Consider the following 24,097-nt stretch of genomic DNA (forward strand, 5'->3'; position numbering starts at 1 on the left):
GCTGTAATGCGTAACACCTCTCAGTTTGATTACATTTCTATGGAGATACGATAGTTTGAAGTGCATGTTCAATGGGAACTCTCGATATTTTCATGAATTTATAAATTCATTTTGATTGTTACAGAAAGTTAAAAAAAAAAAAAAAAAAAGGAATGAGCGATTTGTGTTGAAAGAGGGGTTGTCTTCTGATCTAGAGGTTGTGAGTTCCCAAGGCTATACATGTCGAGGTGTCCTTGGGCAAGACACCCTATATTGCTGTCAATAGTTAACTAGTGCCTTGTTTGGCACATGTGTCCCATTGGTGGTGGCTTGAGCTGATTTTGTAAAGCGCTTTGGAACTACTTGGTCATAAAACCACTTTATAAATCAAGTCCATTCACCATTTGCTCAGTTGCCTAAAATCTCCTGACCTTAGCTTTTCATCCAAGGTCATTTTGACAATAATGGCTTATTTGATTTTGCACATCCAGTAACTATACTGTATACATTTTTTTTTTACAGAGATACAGTAGTTTGAAGTGCATTAGCGACATGTTCAATGGGAACTCTGGAAATTTTCATGAACTTATAAAATCATTTTTAAGTCAATTTAGATTTTTACAGAAAGTTAAAGAAGGGATGAGCGATTTGTGTTGAAATAAGGGACGATTCTGGTTTGGCACAATAGGAGTTCCAAAATGAGTTACTGTTTGAACTGCAGTGTAATTTTGTGTAATTTTATTCAAGGTCAGAGATGTTAGACCTGAAGAGGAAGAGGAAACCGCTTACCTTTCCCCTCCCCCCCTCAATTGTTAGGCACCTATCCTCCTGTGCATCCAACTTCAATTCCACTTCAATTTTTATCAACCTTCTGCTTGCCTCTCAAGGAGATAGGATTCAAACCCTGACACGAATTAGCCCCACAGATTGACTTGATACTGCCACACCCAGGGGACACTCCACAGAAAAGGCGAGCCATTTTTTCCCCTTCCTCTCCTAACCTCTGCTTCTCACTTGAACCTTTCTCCCTGGCTCATTCCCTCCACATCATCCGCCCTTCTATTTCACATTCTCTTCTTGCTCTTTTCATCCAGCTTTCCCTCTGTCCATCCTTCAGCTCACCTCATTCTTCCTCGTGCATGCTCTCTTGTCAATCAGTTGTCTGAGGATCACTCCACCTTCTCCTTTTGTGCGATTGACAGGCGTCATTTGGTTGTGATGGAGTAATTTGGCAACAACAAAAAGCAGTATAATGGACAAAAGGCTTTGTGGCAAAGAATGTAGAGAAGGAAACAAGAAGCTTTTCTATTTCTTCTCATCAAACTTTGGAGGAGCACCTTATCCCTTGGATGTATGTGTTGCTATAACCCCCCCCCCTTTATCTTCGGGGTCAATTTAAACCCATTTAATGTTTATCATTAAAAACAAACACAAAATTAGTTCACAATTTTTTTTTCTGCCTCACATTTCATGACTTTTCCTATTTTTCCATGTAATTTGATATTTTTTCTATGTGCTAAACACATATTGCCTGCATTGGTAATCATCTGGGGTCAGTTTGACCCAAAGCGGTTTTTGCTGTGTATAACGTGTCTGTGTGTGACTTAACATTCTCATACCTGCAGGTGAAAAGTTCAAAGTTTTAAAGTAGATACATAACTTAGGGGACGAATCACGGAACCGACCAGTGAAAACAGTTAAACGCGGAAATTGACAAAATCGGCATCAAACGCCGTCACCGTGGAGCAAAGAACGTTTTGTTATGGGGAAATGTAACCGGGGACCGCCTATTAAGTGCACCGCCCTCCCTCCTCTTGTCCTGGCTGCATTAAACTCATCTTAAACCACCACAAACACCATCTAAAACAACACAAATCATCACTGACTCCTAACTACAGAGCCTCCAGTGCCCGTTTCACTTTGCTGTGGCTTTAACAGTGCTCTGTGAGAACGTGATCAGCTTCAATCATCGTCACCTACTCAGTGTTTGAACTGCTGTGCCTGGTTAACTAAGAATAACTCAGTCTGTGTTGTCTTTTTATTCCAGCCTTTTGTTCGTGCCTCGTAGCCGTAGGTAGACATTCACAGTCAGCAAGCTACCTCAAGTACCGCTTCAGTGGGAACTTACGGTTTACAAAATAAAAGTCAATTGGAGCAACGTTATAAGAATGTGACATTCTAACGACATCTCATCACAGCTACAGAAGATAAGATCATTTAAATTAGGTTAATTTAAATTGTGTTGATCAAAACTTAATCATTAAACCTGCTCAGATTCAGTAAACCATTGATACCTGAGAGGAAATTGGTTGACATCATTGCGGTTCTCATACATCTTTATATGACATATAAATAATTAAAAAGGAGCAGTCAGAATAATCTATGACACTACAACGTATATCTACCTTTTAATTGTATCTTACTTTAATTTTGACATTCATTTTTGTTTAATTATGAGTTTAAAAAAAAAATATTAGTATTTATTTTGTTTCCTCACAGGAGTTAAAAACTGATCTTTTCTTTGAAAATAAATGTTTCTAAAAAAAATGGAATTTAAAAAATCAAAGTAGAAAAAACAGAATTTGGGAAAAAATTAAATGGAATTTGGAAAAAAATAAAATGGATTTTATAGGGCCCTAATAACTTTGAGGAGGGGAAACAATATACTCTCCCAAGAATTTTCCACACAAATGAAATGAATGCATGTCCGTGTGTGTGAAAAGGTGCGAGTGGGTCACAAAATGGATGGATGGGTTTCCCAAGATACACTAACTCACAAACTGAAAGCTTGACCAGACGGAGGCTCTGTGAAAATGTTCTCAGTAAATTTGAGAATACTTTGGGATTTTCAAGACAAATGAATTCTAATATAAAAGTTTGGCCCAAAGACTCTTTGAGGTTTCATTATCAATGGGTTGTTTTGTATTTAACAAATAAACAAAAATGCCTGAGACAAAAACTTGGTGAACATATTCCTGAATATCATTTTCTGTAACAAATATACCTGGGCTCAGGGTCAAATGTGTTAGTAATATTTGAGGATAATAGGGGGGTTCATTCAGATTGTTGTATTGACATCAAAATATTACTCCAAATATACATCAATAAAAAATAACTGAATTGGTTTGGAGTTATAATTAACACATTAAAGGTTTTTGAGGGGGATTGTGAACAATTCCGCCGCTTTAGTTTTCTGGAAACTATTATTTATTTACACCACAGTCGTTCTGGTGACAGGTAAGGAATATCTATATGTAAGGTCACATGTATACAGAGCAGGTGATGTGTTGTCCCAATGGTACAATGATCAAATCTGAATGAAATAATCTTTTAATTAGACAGGAGTTGTTACCTGTTGGTGGAATAAGATACAGTAAGGGGTATTTTGTAATAAATTCTGTAATAAATCTAAATTCAAGGGCCACCTTCATATACTTGGCTGTTGTTATTTCTCGGGAACAAGTTTTATTTTTTGTTTGTTTAGCAGTTTGAAAGTCTGAATGCATTATCCATTAACCCTGTGTAGTAGGACCTGAAACATATATTGACTTGCATTCAACTTGCTGAAGGATACATGTTCTATCAGGAAATATTCACTACTATTGCAACATAAAGGATTTAAATTTAGTTTAGTTTTAGCCCACTTTCTACAAATATAATATACTGTGCCTTTTGTGCCTCCTATCCTTTTAATGACAGCATTTATCTCAGCTTTAATTTTGTCTGCAGTGATGAGGTTTTTTCATGGCATTTAATATTGTCCACATCATGATTATTTTGACTTTTCTATTTGACTTAACAACTCTAGTCCTGGGTAATGGAGGACCAGAAGCAGAAGACCAGAAGACCCTGCACACTTCTTAACAAGTCACCTGTCACACATATCCACAAGTACAGCCAAAATTAGCAATTACTTTGACATTGGTGCCTATTCATATTAGAGCTGTGAACGTGCCAAAAGATTAGACCCCACCTGACCCAAGCCTGACAGAATACAGCCCGAACCTAAATGAAGCCAATCTCTGTTTTAACACTAGCATGACCAGAGTGGTGTCATTTGACACCTATACCTATAAAGTCCAAGCTGGTGTCAGATGGCGGGTGTGAACAACTCAGCTTGTGACCATTGTTATGTTACTGAGGTCACTACTCCCCCCTCAGCTAGGGTGGGGGGGTGGCTAGGTAGGTTCCAGGACACAAAGATCTTTTGTATTCTCCTTTGTGTTTCCCATACAGCAGCTACATAGAGGTTGCAACTTATATTTCAACTTTTGCGACAGAAAGTAGTAAGTAGTAATCGTGAGACGTCAACACAGTTTGTTTGCATTCTTGGTGAAATTTATTTATTAGAGATTTTGTGAACATTTCTGGCACTGCCACACCTCCTTTATGCATTTGCCACATGCAAACTTGTCACAATACATACAACGCTTGGTGGCACGGTTTTTCCTGCAGCAACACTTCACCTGGCACAATGCCCTTTTCCCCACATCAGGTGTGGGTGGTTATTGCTAAAGGTTTTGCTCATTCACCTCCTTGGCTGCCATATGAGACCGGGCAAGCTCATTTGCAAGCTCCAGCAAGAAGTCCACCCTTCTCTCCTTGACCCCAGTGCATGCCTGATAAAGCACATGTGTGTTCAGCGCTGCAATGTCAATCATGTTGTAAAACACAGCGACTGGCCAACGTCGTGTTCCTGAACGCACAGTGTACTTTGGAACCATGTGGTCCATGACGTCCACACCGCATTTCATGCTGTTGTAGTCGGTGACTGTGTTAGGCTTTTTTTTCCGAGTAACCTCAGTCTCCACCACGCTGTGCACGCTACTGAGGAGGCAGACAGTCTTCTTTCGTTTGGGCACATAAACAGTCAGTGTGGCACCAGAGGTTGAAAACACTTGTGTGCTGAATTCCTCACGGGCCAAATTCTTTTTAGCTGAATCTGGAAGCTCCCGGCGAATCTTATTGACTGTGCCAAGGAGGGTGGTCTTCCGGCTGTGCAGTCGACGTGCTCGTGACAATGAAGTGAAAAAAATTGTCGGTTGTAACAGTTCTTCCTTTGTCCATAAACGGTTCCATAAGCTTCATCACCACATTTTCAGACAATCTCTCCTCAGGTGGACGACTGGGGTCTTTGCCAAGATATGGGATGATTTTGCACACATACTTGGATTTAAGGTCACATGCCACACAGAACTTGATACCAAACTTGTCCGGCTTCGTACTTCCGCATTGGGTCAAAGGTTAAGAGGGATAATGTCAGCATAACTGATGGTGTAAACAGAGATTGAGATTGTTTTTCCCTGTTGAAGCATTGATTCTTTGTGCATCTTGTGCACTTTCTTCAAATTTGTAAAATAATAGCTTAATAAAATAATCATGGACCTGGTTAGTGAATGGTGGACCTCGTGAATTTACCTTTTTAAAGTGAGAACTCAAACAGTCCTTTTCACACTCGGAAATCTCGCTTTACCATAAATAGCAACAATACATTTTATTTATAAGCACTTTTCAAAAACAATAAAGGTAAATAGTGAATACTGTTAATACTGTTTTTCTTTTTCTAATTTTATTTATTGTGGTTTATTAATTGATCACAACACACATGGCTCATATTAATTTGTCCATTCTTATCCAATAATTCCATATAATGTTATTTGGATTAACAAACATCTACCTGGGAGAAACTGGTTTCTCAACACTGGCCATCATTTACACCAACCCCCAAAGTTTGTCACTGCCCAGCTGCACATTCCGATCGAAAGGCTTTATTTACATAAGAGAGGTGGCCCACTGAGTTGCAAATGAGTGTCATTTGGCGGCCTCTGGGCAGGGCAACAGGAGTAAGAAAACCTTGGGCATGCTAGTGTTAAGGGATCCTCCACTGTTTTTACAAATGTGGCCTAAAACCTTTGAAATGTCCTTATTAGAAGATCGATGCCTAACAAAACGCATTATTTTGCATCATATTAGTTTTATTAGCTTTTAAAATTGGGACTACTTTACCCTTATAGAGCCTGTGTGCCGCTATGTTGACATGACGTCATTGATAACGTGAATCGCAGCTTTCAGCCCATTGAGTTCTATAGCAGTGAAGCATTCAGGATCATTTAGCAGCTTTTTCAGTCAAAATTACAGCTTGTGCTGCTTTGGGTTGCTCTAAAAATCAGTAAAAGTTGAAAAAGTCAATGTAAACCTCTTTTGTTTACCGAAATTTAAGAAACAAAGTCTGTGACCCAAAACAATCTGTGACCGCAGGGGGCGACAGTTCCAACTTGGCTGTTTCGTAGATGGCATGAAGAAGAGAAGAAGAGCTCTGGGGTGCATATGAAGACAGGCAACCAGGATCTACTGATCATTAATACCAACCCAAGTTGAATCAAAGAACCGTGGGCATGAATGAGCAGCAGTCAATCCTGGTTGCCTGTATTGCCTGGTCTCTGCATATGTGCATACTGTATGTGACAGCACACAGCTCCACAACAAGTTGTTTATGTGTTTTTTTTAACATAATTTATTCATGTGCCAGAGATCAACCTTCCATTCACCACCTCAGCATCCATTTGTGTGTATTTCTCAAACTAATCGGAACACATCACCTGACGGTTCATTTATCGTGCAGCGTTCGAGCTCGACCCGAGCCCATGTTAAAATGATAGAAATGAAGCCTTCGGGTAAAGATTTACAGCTCTATTTCTTATTGATCCCTATACTAGTTAAGTTTACAATATCAATGTTGAATGAACGTAACACAAATAAAATATTTGGAGAATGTGTTTGTGTGGAAAGATTTTGTAGCAGACTTTCCTCTGAACCTTCAGATCAGATGTTTTCTCCTCATGCCTCATTACAACACTGATGACAGCTGTAAGTTATTTGCTTTTCATGTAATAAAAGTAACTACTTTGTCCACCAAATAACTTTTTCTGGCTACATCACTCACAAGTACCTCTTCCTTGTTCTCAAATTCCTTCTTTTCCCTGGCTCTCCTGCCATGTAAAATGCCATTGGTCAGTAGCTTGTTCCGATACAAAACCATTCCTGAGATTTTTAGCTATTTATAGTAGAATTTTGGTGCGTCAAGGGCAGGATATGAAATAAATTCACCAGCTCAACCTTCTCGGTACGTGGGCTGTGTTTTTTAAAGCGAAATGTGAGTGAAGGTGAGATCAGCACAGTTTGATAAATCCAAATATTTTAGGGTGAAGCACATTTTCAGATGGTCGGAGCATGCACACTTTTAACATAGATTCTAAGCAACATTTTATAAATTATGCCTTATTTATGAAACATTTTTAGGTTTGTCCATACCATTTAAGCAGCATATGAAAAATACAGAGTCGTAACTGGTTTTGGAAAACACCGAACCACTATCCAACCCTAGATGCAGCCCAGCCTCGCATAGACTCTTTCTTAGGTGGCCCCCAGGTAAATTGAATTTGAGACCGCTGCTTTAAAGGCTTGTAAGAAATGTCTTGCACCTGGCTGTGCTGTTGTGTTATCAAAACAGAAAGTAAAATGGAATTTATGAATACAGAAGATAATGCGCAAGATCACCAGCAGGAGGTGTTGTAGAACCAGATCAAAGAGCTGAACATAGGGAAACATTGGGAAAACGTGTATTATTATTATTATTATTATTATTATTATTATTATTATTATTATTATTAGTGTACAGGCGTTCATGAACACTTGTATTGCCTTTATTGGATGAGCTTGTGTGAAAGGAAAAAAATACAGCATAAATGGGTAATTTCTGTGGTCAACAAGTGACCCTCGTGAGTGTTTCAAGAAGCATAAGTTATACTCTGCTGCTGCAATAAATACACACTCCTGAAGAAGTCCAACTTATAATCAGTAGATGCTTAGGTAGCCATGTGTTTTACTTTAAGGTGTAGTTTAATGTCCCAAACCAATAACTAAAGTGTTTGTATAGTCAAAAAATGCCAGTATGGTAATCAGCTGTCGGAATTCTCTGCCCTGATATTCATAAGTTTGGCAGGAATCTTGCTCTAAAACAAGCCGTTTTCCAAAACAAAGTTTACTGTTTTTCTTTATAACTTCAACTAGCATATTTTGCAAAAAACTAAAATCACTATTTTCTGAGATCATAAAGGTGCTTTTTCTCAGTTTCTCTCATGCCTACTTATTCCTAGGTTTGCCATGGCACATCCCATTTATTAAGTGCTTTTCATACAGACATGTTGAGGGGTGTGTGTTGGCAGATGGAGAGAAACAGGGAGGATAGTTCATGGTAACGGCTTGGAGGGATGAGTTGATGCAGGTATGGCAGGGCGTTCAATCACTCTTCCTGTGTATTTATATGCAGTTAGCGGGTGCTAATGTGGGTGCAGAGAATAAAAAGAACCCCAACTGCAGCTACTGTCTTTGTGTCAATAGAACCCATCGCTGAGAATCAGGCTTTGCTACACATGCTTGTATTTAAAAAGTTGTACATAAAAGTCACACCAGTCGTTATCACATATATAAGTTGTTATATATATACACACACACACACACACACACACACACACACACACACACACACACACACACACACACACACACACACACACACACACACACACACACACACACACACACACAAACAGAACCAATGGACAGAAGAGCAAACACATCATATGTGGCTGCTGCCTGCTGGTGATTCCTCACAGACAGACAATATTGATCTGAAGCACAGGCAGCATTCATTATGGGCTGACTTGCAGCAGATGAGCTGAGCTCGGCCTTTCTCGGTCATCTGGAAAACTACAATAGGAAACGATAGCAGCCATGCATAAGTAAATACAAAGGTGGGCCCTATGTCTTACTGAGGGGCATTACATAACCAGCACTGGTGTGTGTGTTAACATTTTAAATTTAACTGAATTAGTTTTATAATTGTATTGTTATACTTGTACTTGAAATAATTTGTTCCCATGTAAAGACAGTGATGAACAGATAAAGTTAGAAGATTGTTGGGGGGGGATACTTAATTTGCCATCTTTGCTTTCTACTTTTCTAAACTAAACCCTTTTTTCTAGTCACCATTTTCATTATTTACACCATGCTGCTGTACCTGAGGCACAGTTCTCCCATGAAAAATGACAATATAAAACTTATTATTATTATTATTATTATTATTCTTATTCTTATTCTTATTATTATTATTATTATTATTATTATTATTATTATTATTATTATTATTATTATTATTATTATTATTATTATTATTATTATTATTATTATTATTATTATCATATGTTGGTATACTCACAGTATCACGATCACATTTCATAGTAAAAAGGACCCTTCATATATAATTCATTAGATTTAAATGAACAGACTTTTTATTATATGCAAGCAGAAAGGTATTGCTATAGACAGGGTTTATCTAAATATTTTATCTAAAAGTTGTGCATCATTAATTTAGTAGCTAATAATTTTACCCACATTTTTGTGGGTTGAGTTTTTGGCTTCTGAATGTTTTGGGTGAAACAGATTGTTACCATCATTAATTACCTTTTTTAAAATAATGTAAAACCAGTGATGATAATTACACATTATACCAGCAGTGAATACCATTGGACTGCACTAAAGGCTAAAGGTCTTTGCATAACTTGATGAAATGGATAATTATTGTGTTTTTTATCTTGAGCAGAGACAACAGTCATGATTTCTTTCAGAAGATTAATGATTCTATAGAATGAGAAATGAAGTACACATTAATACAAAAGTGTTCAAACTCTTTTATTAAGGAAACAACAGGTCGTCTTTACAATGAGTCAATGCATTCATCATAATGTACAAGGTTGAATATTTCAACAAAATGAGATTACAGCTTCAACATCATCCATTCTCTCACCCTAATGTAGTGATCTTAAAATTCCTTAAAGAGATTATTTCTCATCATAGGCAAAATCTTTGCAACATAAAATTGTTACTTATCTTTAATAGAACTCTAAATCACTTCAACTCATTCACCAGCACAACATATCCTTCACAGATTAGATGTGTTTGCAGGAGGGAAAGAACACCACCCAACTGTTTTCACAGTTGCTGTCAGTGATCTGGAACTATGAGTAATTGAAGCTGCTTTAACTCTTCATTGAATCTCAGAATGACCAGCTGTGACTCTCAGGGCTTCACCTCACATTTCCCCAGAGTCCGTCACATCTCTGCCTTCTAAACAGCACTGGGCCTTTTTAAAAATGGTGCCACAGGCCTCAAAGTGAGAAGTATGGACATGACAGGCCTGGTTGGGCTACAATTTACCTTATTGGTGTTTCATTTTCTCTTTTTCATAGCTCCTAGGCTTAAAAAAAATAATGACTCCAGCTCAGTGTTAAAATAATGAATGTCATTTTGAACGAGCAGGAGAGAGTTGATTGAGAGTTAGAGACAGGAGAAGGCAAGTGTATTACAGAGCTGGCAAATGTGCCCTTTTGCCAGAGAATCATTTTGAGTGAAGTCATGCAATGTGACATCATTTACTCAGAAATCTCTCATTTGTCAGCATTAATAATTTAGTCGTAGCATTGCCTGTCACACCGTGCCAGAGATGACTGATCAATCTATAAAACGGCTGGAGCTAATTTATTGAATATTTATGTGCAATGTCATGCAGCACAGCGGCAGAATATATTCCACGTTCCCTGCCTGTTATATTTAGGACCTTTTCCTAAAAACCATATTTAACTTCCACAGGCAATGTGCAGCTTGTGTCCTGAAGCCATTGAATATAAAACAGAAATGTGCTTTAAAGATGACTAAAGCAGTTCTCTCCCCTCCTGTCAAACAGCAATGTGAGGATCTGATAATGGACAATGGCAACATTTAAATGCTTGCTGCTCTGGAGACAACCATTGTTCTAAAACAACTTCTTACCACAAAGCTGGGAAGATGAAATTGAGATGCCAAGCAGATCTCGCCCTTACTGCCAATAAAAGTGAATGCTGCTGATCCAGCTTTATCTCTTTAAACGTCCGGTTTTTCCCCCACTATATTTCGTCTCATTGTTTTATTCTACACAGTATTATGTCTTCTGAAAGAGCGATATTTTAACATATTCCACAGTGTGTGCAATTATTTACTGTCTTGGTAAAATGGCTTTTGTGCTTTTGTTGGCTGTTATATTGCACATTGTCACACGAGGCATTCAGCGCGGACAGCATAATTATGACGGCACATCAGCGCTGAATGTGTTGGGACGACGCCAAGGCAAAGCCGCTCAAAAACCTCATCTTTTAATGCCGCCAATGAAGATCATTATGGATGAAAATGATTGCTGGTGGAAAATGTGTGGAAGACGCTGATACTGCAAGTTTGGAGTGTGGTATTCCACACCTCTTTGAAGTTTGGTATTCCTCTGCAGGACATTGTCAGCATACAGTTATCCAAAGTTATCCAAGCCAAACTTTGTCCATGAACCAAGTACAGGCTGAAAGCATTACATGTGTTTATATGTGATGCTTATTAATGAAACGTAAGTAAAAATACTACTGATGCTGTTTTTGTTTTCTAAACAAATAATACTTTTCTATTTTCAGTGAAGTTTCACTTTGGGATGTTTCCTATGTGTTTTAAAAGTTAAGAGATAATTCTCCCCTATTGTTATAAGTAGGTTTTATTATTACTTGTGGTAGGCATGAATGCAGTCTGGATACAGTTATTTATATTCCTGTCCACACCTGTTTATTTTTGACACTCAGGTGTAGAATTAATCAAACTTTATTATGACGGCAGTTGTCTTACAGGTAAATGCAACATAAAATGCTTAACAATAATCCCATCAGTCCCCCATCAAACCCCTTATCTCAAAACCACACACACACACACACACACACACTACCCAGAGCAAATGGTGGTTACCAACAAATAAAAATATAGCTTGAGATATCCAGTGTTGGGCAGTTGTGGCGTTACACGTAGCTGCCTTTCTCAATAGCGTGGTTGTAGTGTTGCTGTTTTTTACGCCAATTAGCTTTTCAATAGTAAAGCTACTTTCATCGTCAACTAGCATAGCAGCATACACAGAAGATATTAGTATCTGAGGTATCTCTAAAATGTATGCATCTCTCCCGTATAACAACACATACCTATTCTCCTGCTGGTGCTGCCCTGGACTGCAGCCATAATAGAAAGCAGCAGCTGGAGATGATAGCAGAGGCAGAGACGTCTTTACTCCATGGTCATATACCTTAGCAAGATCATGACATATCAAGACCTCGCAGATACTTTTGGGTACTTACCAAACTGGTTGTACTACCTGGTACCGATTTAAGTTAAAATCTAACAGTACCATGTTTTGGTACCTAAATGCATTCTTGTGACTGTGAGGAAGTGGTAGAGTGGGTGATTTTTCATGCCGTACTGAATGCAGCATTTCACGCACAACGTAATGATGTCAGTTGCTGTGAGTTCAACAAGTATGGCTGATAAAAAATGTGGCTCCACTTTTCAAAATGTGATGCAGATTACTCTCGCTGCAATATTTGGGAGGCAAAGCGCCACGACAGCAGCGGGAACACTTCTAATCTGAGGACGCACCTGGTTAAACAAATGTTAGCAACTCATAGTCTACGATAGAAGTGAGGCATCATCATCTTCATCTGATCCAGATAGCCTAGTGTTTCAGATGATGTTATCTTTGTATTTGAACTTGCATTAGTTATCATTATCAGCTTGGTCCCTCATACTTTGTAACATTAATGTAAATGCTTGCTTTCATTTACAGGTCCTTCAGACCCAATGTCAACCTGCCCTAAAGCTAAAGTGAGAGCTGCAACCTGACTCTCTCTACAAAAGCCAAGGAGAATATTTTCCTGTCAAAAGGGCTGATGAGTGTCACAAAGAGGTGCATTTTAATTTGTGCATTATTAAGAAAAAACACAGCTCAGTTGTAGTTAAGAGTTTGTGTGTTAAATTAATTTTTTGGAAACAAATGCAGTGTTACAATACAAACAGATGGATGTTGTTTTGATATATTTGTTGAAATCTATATATTGAGAAATAATGTCCAGGGTGTACCACTGCCTAGCACCCAATGACAGTTGGAGGCTCCTGCGACCATAAAAAGTAGCAAGCAGGTTGTAAAATGGATGGATATTGAGAAATAAATATGTTAAACTGAAAACTTTTAAGATTTTATGATTAAACAATTTACTATTTATTACCACACAAACACTCTGCAATTGTTTACCTATAAAATGCTGCTTTGGCTTTTAATACATACTAAGGAGAGTAATAATTGGAGCAAATACCTTTAAATGGGAATGTCTTAGGATTTCTCCTTGTTTATGGTTTCAGTGCCACCTTCAGAGAATGCCATGCATGTGTCTCCCTGGAGCCAGAACTTTGTTTTTCTTACGTACGTACACATATCTAAGTTTATGATAATAAAAATCAGTCTAATGGTTCTGAAATGTTGGAAGAGCCTCATGTACTCACATTCAATATTTGAAAAAAACGCATGATGGACACAGCTCTGTGTGTTGAGACTGACTTTGCAAAATGAAATGAGCCATGAGAAAACCAGGAGCATGTCAGCCAATAAAATCAGTATGAATGAGTACCAATACTGATTTGGTTCAAATGTGAACAGTTACACATTCCTATGTTCATGTGCAACCCCAAAAGAAAGCTCCTCTCAATGTCCAAGACATCCAACACAAATGTATTGACACACATTCAGGTATTTCCCACAGATAAAACACAAAAACCAACAGCTAAGCCGTGTGTGTGTTTTTGTGTGTGTGTCCTTGTGACACACACACAAAGTCTTCCACATACACAGTCACTGTGTATGTGGAAGTAAATTTGAGAAATTACTAGAAACTGAAAAGTACCAGTTTATATTATGTGACTGATTTGTTTTCTCTACAGAAAAAATAATATTGTGGTTAAATCAAATGGATAGTTAAATATTTGTGTAGATGGTAGAGGAGTATAAGGCTGATAAATATACTGTACTATTAAACACAGAGACCAGATCCATAGCAAGACAAGCCTACTTTAATAAAACAAAAATAACTAGCAATAACTTAGAATGGAGTATGTTTAAAGGGTACCTGTAGTGGAAATGTATATAACAAAAAATGTGCTTTTTTTTTTCCTTCTTTTTTTTTTTTGTTGTTAAAAACACATTAAAATGACTTTTTAGAGGAATTATATCCTTGGGGCATAATCTATGTAGAGCCGCCATTTTGGTCAGGACATTACGCACTTTCGTTGATCAGCGTGGTGCATTGTGGGAGGCAGAGGCGTAACAAGTCTCTTTACATTGTGAGAAATGTAGTTGTAGTTTTTCTGCCATGTGTAAGCTCTCTTTCAGTGATAAAGTTGCATCCAGGTTACGTGAGGATTAAAGATCATCTTTCTCAGCAACTACCTGACAGACAGAGCTGTTGTTACCAGCAGAAAAGGGTTAGGTGTTGCAAGTGCAAAAATATGGCTGGCAACTGCGATGAAAGCAGCGTGAAAGGACATCTGTTCATTGACGAGGAGCAGCACCTGACGGTGCCCTAACGAACAGGTAAGTTCTCCTGACAGAGTTAATCATTTTGTTGCAAGGAAATAAGAGAGAACAATCTGGTAGGGATGCGATCAGTGCCATGACAGCCATCCACAGTATCCCCTCTAAACAGAAACGTAGTAGTGCTCTGAACAAGTACGTTTACAAGCTGCGCTGAGACTTTCTGTGAAGAAATTCTGTCAGGACCACATCTGGTTTCAGACGTAACTTTGGCTTCATGCCCAGTAGTTTAGCCCATTAGCTTAGCCCACAGATCCCTCTCATAGTAGCTCGGCTTGAAGCTGTCTTCACATACCACCAAACTTTGTCTGAATGTTTAGTTTGTTTTTAAAGGTGCACATGTTTTGTTTATTGGTACTACATTAAACACATTTTTTGTAATTTACATTTCCTACTACAGGTATCCTTTAAACATTAAACGTACAGTAACAGCATCAGATCAAACAGAGGAATTTAATGTAGAATAGCTTGTAGCTTAGCTCACTATATTTTCTAAGTAGCTTGCACAAAACTGATATCTAAATAAATAGATAATGAAAGAGGCACCAGTTTAAAATGGAATAGAGCTAAATGCTGGGCTATGGCTAAATGTAAAAGGTCCAGTGAGGAAGCACCACTTGAAGGGAGCCAAACGCATCAGGCACGTCCCATCACCAGTCAGCGAACTCAGGACCATGGACAGAGCAGCCAAGACCAAAGTAAAAAGAAAAAGGGTTGAGTGTCATAATAAAAAACATTCCACAAGCACAAAACATGAAATACACTCACAATCACTCATTCACCAAAAAGAACTACCATAGAAACATTAGCCCAAGCGAGCTCATGGAGACCTTCACATGACATGTATTGCATAGGATTGAACTACAAACATCCCATTTGGATGATGATCCAATCTGCTCTCGCACCTGAGCCACTGTCTTCCCTCAATGATAAATGCTAAGGATAAATCTATGACTGTGTATTTGAAGTTTGAGACAGGATTCCTCTATACACTGGCCTACAATTAGGCTCAGTCTCAGAGTGCTCTTAGCAAGCAAGCAGGTCAGTGGGTGAGTAATCCTACCAGATCACATCTAACAGTGTAAATGTTGCCTTTGCACCACAGTTAGCGTTAGCCTCTGAGGTCCCTTCATCATCAGCACTAATTGTGAATTCTTAAAGCAATGCCAGACATGAAGAAAAGACAGTGCACTGAGCATATGGCATAATATCCTATTAATGAACACTCTAAATTCAAACCCAGGTCAGCGGTATCATGCCTGAGAATGTGTCACTGATCCGGGAGAAATGGGAGGAGGGGGCCTCGAGGGTGGGGGTGGCGGAGGAGGAGGAAGTGACCTTCTTTTAAAATGCAAAGACTAATTTAGAGGGGGAGAGGGGGAAGGCAGCCCTGGGCCATCTCATTGTTTTAGTTGTTTAATTTTCCAACAGCAATTATTGATATAATATTTTGATGGTGGAATTGAGGAGGGAAAATTTATTAAGAGAGACTAAAGAGGGGAGCTTTAACACCACCCTGTCTTTTCCTTCTCCTTTTTTTAGGGTGCGTTCACCCAGGCGAATCTTAGAGCGTCTGGAGCGCTCAAGGCTTTGTTTCCCCATAAAGTCTGCTCCGTTTGGGTCTCTGTGAACACACAAACAAAGTCTAGAGCCAATCAGGCAAGCAAATTCAACTTACATTAAAATCATGGTTCCTTGTGCTTTTCCAATCAAATTTACACCAGTGACGGAGAGCTTACTGTCAGACAGCAGCACTACAGCTTGAGTAAAGTTAAAAAACACAAAATACAACATTAAAAACTCCTCACATGAAGATGGAAAACAGTGAAAAGGGGCAGGAGCATGTGGATATCTACAGAAGCCAAAGGGAATAATGTAGTTTTACAGTAATATGTCTAGCTCAGTTCCCCCATACAGTATAAGCTCTGCCAGCTGCAGAGAAGAACCGGCACACTAGGAGTGTGACGATATCTCGATACGGCGATATTTCTTGCACAATTGATTATTGATATGATCGCGCTTAGTATCGATTTTTTAAATGTTTTTTTTAAAACCTTTTCTGCTTTTTCACTAAAATGTGCAGGTACATCTTCACATAAATTTTGTCACTGTTTGTTGAAAGAACCAATATATTGTTTACTGGAATATTGCACTATAATGGTGTTACTGGTAAGGAAGACCCTATTTTTTGTTTACAGAAAGCACTATTAGAGATACTTATTTGTTTACATTGGTATGTTGACACTTATTTACAGAAATGTTGCACTAAAATAGTGTCACTGTTAATAGGAAACTTTTTCAATGTAAAATTAAAAAAAGTAAAAATTTTTACTTAATGTTTTTTTTTTTCTTGTTATGTCATAGATTATTGTAGATTGATTTATGACCAATATATCAATAATCGCAGTTATCATATCGTGAGATAATTGTTATCGTGAGCGTTGTATAGCATATCATGAGGTACCCAGAGGTTCCCACCCCTACAGCACACTGCCCAGTGACGCATGGAGGGGAGTGGGTGAGGGAGTCACTGACTTGCTTCAGTTTTACTTGCTAACTTTACTGCATTTTACTGCTGAATCTCCATTGTAAAATTTGAGTAATAATTCATTAATTGTGTGTACATGCAGCTGTGTAACTGACAGGGTTTTTCTTTTCACTTTGGAACGATATCTTGTGAAGGCAAAATTAGGCTTAAGCTCACATCACACCAGGGTTGGGGTCAATTACATTTTTCAGTTACAATTACCTTTTCAATTACCCATGTTTAATTACAATTCAATTACAATTACAGTGACCAGCATTTTTTCCAATTACAATTAAATTACAATTATTTTCTATCCTCAGAAAGTCAATTACAATTGCATTCTCAATTACTGAAGTTCAATTTCAATAAATCACAATTCCTGAGCCTGAAAAAAATAACCTAATAAAAGTTGACCTTCCTCTTGTGTTAGCTTTCTGTTAGCATCTCTAATGATAACGGGTCCTAAATCAGCTGTAAAATACACTAAAAACAAATATCTATCATCTAATTTCTTCCCTATTTATTGGTTATCTTGTGAGGCTTCTTAATCAATTAAAATATAGGTTTTCATATTTTTTTAAATGGTAAAATATGGGAAAGCTTGATATGAAACATATTTTAATAATTGTTAACTACATATGTGTAGAACTGCACATATATAACTATAACATGGTTCTCCAGTTTTGTGTACAATTATAATTGATTATTTTTTATAGAATTTTAAGGGCAATTACAATTACAGAGTCAATTATCTGAACTCAATTACAATTTAATTTTGAGTACGACTGCAGATTTTTTTAAATTACAATTATAACTCCGCCATAATTGTAATTAATTATCAGCTACGCGATTGCCATTATAATTGACCCTAACCCTGGTTCACACTACAGGTCAATTCTGTTTTTTTGCGGACGTGACATGTATCAGATTTTTTCATGTGAATGTGAACAGTACAATTCAGTACAAGTCCAAATTTCCTTCCGAAAACAGTGTGTGCCTGCGTGCACACTGTTAACCCTTACTGTTCCAGTCTCAAGACCGTGGTCAGGAAACACAGGGGAGACTAACTTCTGCTCTGGGGCTTTCGGGGTGAACTCCCATTTTTCATGGCAGTGAGAAAGCAGGACACAGGAGAAACGCCTGTAGCATGTACAGCTTCTTGCTAGATCTGGGGCCTCGCGTACAAAGACTTGCGTGTCTCAATCCAGAGACAGGCATACGCTCGTAAAAACTCTGATGATTTAATCTGTTCGTAGGACTGGATCCACGCACTTTGAATATCTGAATCAGTGTAGACATGAGCGCACATATGTCCCCTCCCTGTCCACGCCCATATTTACATATGTAAATCATATTTAAATGAGATTGGCACCAGGAGTCCCCTCAGCGTGATAGGAAAAGGCAGTGCTCTCACCACCAATAACACAGAAAAGAAGAGTTTTTTTTAACATCGTTAGACCAACAGTGAAATGTACGACGGAGATGATTCAACAGTGAAGATATTTGAATTACTATAAACATTTATAGACACACATAGTTTGCTGAATGCTTGAATGTGGGTGTTAAGAAGTGGGAAGCAGATTAAGGAAGAGACAGAAAATGCTATTTACTGCTACTACTACTACTAATAATAATAATAATACTACAAAATATGACGTGCTGATCATCAGGCTGAATGTTTGTCCACCATCTGATCATCAAACAGGCTGTGCATTTCGTAACAGGTAAATGTGACTCAGTGTAAAACGCTTTGGTATTAAAGCCTCTGTAAGTGAAGTCCTTTTCCCAATAAGCCTTTTTACACTCTAGAACTCTGATGCGAGACCTGGGGGGTCAAAGGTCAAGAAGGATATAAACATAAACAAGCTTGTTCTCTCTGTTGATATTTCCAACCTAACAGTGTTTGTAATTTCATTCCAGAGATCTTTAGTGTTTTGATAGTGTTTATATTATTAATATTACACATATTAGGACTCAAGGAGGGACCAGGCAGATTTCGGCCGATCCAAGCACTTTTAAAAAACGATGGGAGCAGCTCATCAGCAGTATCAAAGCAAGGCAGTCCCCTCGATTCCACACAGATTACACCTGGTGCACTAAAAAACCGACTACCTGGGTTTCCAGCGGGCGGACTTCAGACTCTACCTGTGAATGATGCATATATATCAGCACTTTTGTAAAACCCTCCGTTTCCACATTCCTCCCAAGCTTTTAACTTGTGATTGTTATTTATTAATTATTGTTAGTTTTTTTTGTGTGTAGTTGTTTTAACAACTGTAAAGTGTCTTTGAGTTTTTGAAAAGTGCTTATAAATAAAATGTATCATTATTATTGATGGGACAAGTGAGATTTAAGTATGAAAAGGACAGCGCTGCCAGGGTCCTGATGAGGGTGCGGAAATACGATCACATCACCCCCATACTCCGCACTCTCCACTGGCTCCCCATCGCCGCCCGCATAGAGTACAAGGTCCTCCTACACACCCACCACTGTCTGCTCGGTGATGCCCCCACCTACCTCACTGACCTCCTCACACCACACACCTCAACCAGGACCCGGTCAGGCCAACAGCATCGTCTGCTCACGCCCAGGACGTGGCTAATGACCATGGGGGACAGGGCTTTCGAAGCTGCCGCTCCTCGTCTGTGGAACGCCCTTCCTGACCACCTTAGGTCTCCACAGACGGTGGATACTTTTAAAAAAGGACTAAAGACCTTCCTTTTTAAAAAAGCCTATAGCTAATTTTAACTTGTCCTGCTTTTATTGTTGTATTGTATTGTATTTTTATCCTGTTTTACTATGTAGCACTTTGAGATTTTATTTGAAATGTAAAGTGCATTGTAAATAAAATTCCTTATTATTATTATTAGTTTGAGTTCTCACTTTAATGGTAAATTTATGAGGTCTACCATTCACTAACCAGGTCCATGATTATTTTTATTAAGCTATTACTTTATTCAAATGTATTGATTTGAAGGAAGTACACAGGATGGAAACTAAACAGGCCGATAAGTGAAACAGCACTGAACTGAACGAGAGCGAGATTTCCGAGAGTGTGAAAAGGCTTATACGTCAATCGCCAAGTATGTGTGTGGCTGCTAATGATGCCTGGACTGAAAGCGTGTTTAGTGTGTTTAGACGTGAGTGTCTGTTACTCAGAGGTCAGCGGACCGCCAGTAGTAGATTCAGCGCACAGAGCTTTGACAGATAGAGAACAACATGTGGCTGACTCAGATTAGACAGATAAAAAAAAAACTGCAACTCATAAAAAATGTGTAAATTATACACGTCACCAGCAGCTCAAAGGTTCATGTGTGAACGCATTGTATTATTTTGGTAGTGTGCCTAATTAATCCTAAAATCTAAAGCATAAACTATGTAGAAACACATTTTCACGCTCACTCTAGTTTTTGAACATCAGGATTTTACTGTGGCTTTTGACGTACGCACGTTTTTGGGCGTACATACCTTTTGTACATGAGGCCCCTGCTCCGGACACACAGGCTAGCTTCCTCCATCAAGCAACCTGCACAGCGCACCAAACAACTGTTAAAGTGCCACCCACACACACACACACACACACACACACACAGATAACAGCACGCAGTACCTCAGGATCTCTTTTGCTTATGCCAGACTGATAGAAGATGCATTTGATGTGAAAATATAAGCGAGCACACACAAAAATGTTATTTTTCAAAAACATCCAAATTAAGCAATAAAGCTGAAGTATGCATTTTTTTTTTTTTTTAATCCAAAGTGCTCTGAGAAGACAGTGGATCTCTTCCCCTTCTCTGTAAAATGGCATTTATAAATCCAGGAGCGTGACGTTGGACCTCAGCCAATCAGAGATCTTTCTACAAACAAAGCGATCAATGAGCTGTTTTGGGCGTTACTATTGGCTGCTTGAGCTCCTTGACAAAAGTCAATGTGCGTTCACTGTATGAGAGTAGTGAACGTCCAATGGAATTTTATTCACGCAGAAGTCTCCATCATGGCTTTTGGCACAGCAGTTACACAGCAAAGCAAGAGGATGAAGGAAGACCAATGTGGAGAAACAACAGAATAAAGACAAAAACGTGTTCAGGAGGAAAGGACTACATGGAGGTCTCTCTGACTGACTGAGAGCGATCCACTTTCAGTTCACGCGCAGTCTGCCCCACGTGATAACAAATGGGATAAATAGCTTGAAAAACTAAGAGAAACATTACTCAAGGTGGAAAGAACGGACACAATTCATTTGCAGTGTAGAGTTTGTCTGTTCTGATCCGTAATCTTGGTTTCATTTTTGACCAAGCCCCACATCCGTCATATTGCCAAAACCGCATTTTTCCACCTCCGTAACATTGCCCCACCCTCTCCACATCTGCTGCTGAAATTCTCATCCATGTGTTTATTACATCAAGACTTGACTACTGCAATAGCTTCCCGTATGGTCTCCCTTCCTCTGATTTACAAATACTGCAATATGTTCAAAACTCTGCCGCCCATCTCCTCACACACACCCGCTCCAGAGACCACATCACCCCCATCCTCCAACAGCTTCACTGGCTCCCCTTACACCATCAAATTCATTACAAAGTCCTGCTCGTCACCCACAAAGCGCTCAATAACCTGGCGCTTCCGTACCTCACAGACCTCCTCCAGCACCACCTCACATCCCGTCGCCTCCCCTCTGCCGACTTAAACCTTCTCAAACCCATCACCAAATTTAAGCATCGAACACAAGGGGACCGAGCCTTCGCCATCGCTGCCCCAACCCTCTGGAACTCACTCCCCTTCCACATTAGAAACTCAGACTCACTAACATTCTCCAAAAAACTGCTCAAAACTCACCTGTTTCAGTTCACCTACAACCTACAATAACACTCCCATTCTTTGTTTGTCTGTTTCAATTTTGTAAAGCGTCTTTGAGTTTTTTTTGAAAAGCGCTATATAAAACATGTATTATGATTAAACGTATGTATAATCAGCTGGGCTATGCTGTAGCACAACTGCTTGTGTGAGGAGCAGCTGTGAGCCTCTTACTGTCCTCACAGCAGCGAGTGATACATGCTTTCATGTCTCTAAAACAACAAAAAACACTCTAATAACACAAGATAAAGTACCTACTTTTGTCACTAGTTTCTATGAAAAAAAAAGTTTTGTTCAGGAGTGTGGAGCGTTTCTACATACCGCTGCTTTAAGACTTGCAGTATGAACGTAGCCTGCAGTGTTGAAATTATCTGCTGTTCTTCGCCCATAGTACAAGACCATCCCTCTGTGAAAGCTGCCTTACACACTTCTCTGGATTTCATTCTTGTGTAACTCTCCAGCTCAGTTTAAAGAGAATGTCATGCTATTTGCATTCACTGTCACGACAGTGTGAGAATCCAGTTTCAGGAGTCTCTCTAGCTCAGTCCTCAGAGCACTTACTGTTTTAATGGAGGCTGTCAGCTATGAGAGAGATGGATTCTTCTTTTCTCCTCATACTCCAACACTGCTTCCTTGGTAAAAATTAGAATGTAAATGGTCACATTTAATGTTATTGCCTCAGCATGTGTTAAGCGTTCCCTGTTTTGTTTTTTCTTTGAAACTGGTTCCTGGAGAATCTATAGTGATGACTCCTGTGTGGTGACAAACACAGAGGAAAAAGCTGACTATAAAGATTCTTCATATTTATCTGGAATGACATTGCAATCAGCCTTTTCATTTTTACATTCAAGAAGCTGCTGCAACAACTCCGACAGCTCCTCTTTTCTTTTACATTTACATTAACAGAGTTGACTTACCAATGCTCATGAGAAGATCCTGAGGATCATTTGATTACACAAACTCCTCCTCTGAAGTCCTCCCAAAGGGACAATGCGTGGACCCCTGGCCTTGGCCGTGCCCAGCCCTTCCAATCATGTGTTTGTTTAAAGCCAGACCTAATCCTCCACAGCAGCTGTCAGAGATCAGGTCTCAGTTTTGTGCAGCAGGGAGGTGGGGGGGCACAAAAGGCTGCAGGTGCAGACTGCAGAGCAGATACAACCAGCTGAAATGGCCTATGTGAAAACACAGAGATACTCAGAAATATTAAAATATTTATTTGGAATCTGGGTCAACGTGGATCCCTACGCCACAGCCTGGCATACGCCTCCAAACAATCCTTACTACGCGTCACAAGCATAAATTTGGCTTTAGAGTATATCAACACACGTTCCAACGCGCAATATATACGGAGAACTTGAGAGACTGTCCAGAACAAACTTTACTGTGATAAAGCAGAGAAGCTGCTCTTTTACAAACTTAAATGCACTTTTATGTTTTTATGACAGAACAGATTTAAATTTACTATCTTTCAGCAGCCCATTCAGTTATTGGCAAACGACAAATGAGGAGGTCAAGTTAAATATTTTATTTTATATTTAAAAAAAAAAAAAAAAGTCAAATAAACACTCGATTGACATGAACTTTCTTATTGTTATTAACACTGATAATAATTTTTACATGCGTTAAATGCAATTTTCTTTTTTTTAAGGCAACCTGGTTCATCGGAGGTCAGTTCAAACCTTTGGTGCATAATGATGCGCTCTCTCACTCTGTGATCCATGTGCGCACTATGACCGGCAGGGATGGGCAGTAATGCGTTAGAAGTCTGATTACTTTTCCCAAGTAACAAGTAAAGTAAAGGATTATAATTTTAAAAAAAATAATTAGATTGCAGTTATTTTCCCACAATCAAGCTGCGTTGCTAAATGACAGCGTCTCGCTACTGTTTGTTGGGCGTCTCGTGTTTTATAATACATTATAACCTAGTCTTTTTTTTTTTTCATTATAGCCCAGTTGGCCACTGTTACTCTGAAGCCAATGCCATAAGTGGTGCAATATCATTGATAAACAACACACACAAAAATGGAGAGCGAAAGAGAATTTCCAAGCCACTTGGCAGTACCTACATTACTTTGAGTTTGACTTCATAAAAGACAACAACATTATCTTCCGCTAGGGACTCTTTGTGAGAGGAACACTTGTATCTACATCAACCAACACCACCTCAAAACTGAGTAAGCATCTAGCAAGCCATCACAGGAATG

The sequence above is a fragment of the Gouania willdenowi genome, chromosome 13 (genome assembly GCF_900634775.1).
Source record: "Gouania willdenowi chromosome 13, fGouWil2.1, whole genome shotgun sequence".
Taxonomy (NCBI): Eukaryota; Metazoa; Chordata; class Actinopteri; order Blenniiformes; family Gobiesocidae; genus Gouania; species Gouania willdenowi.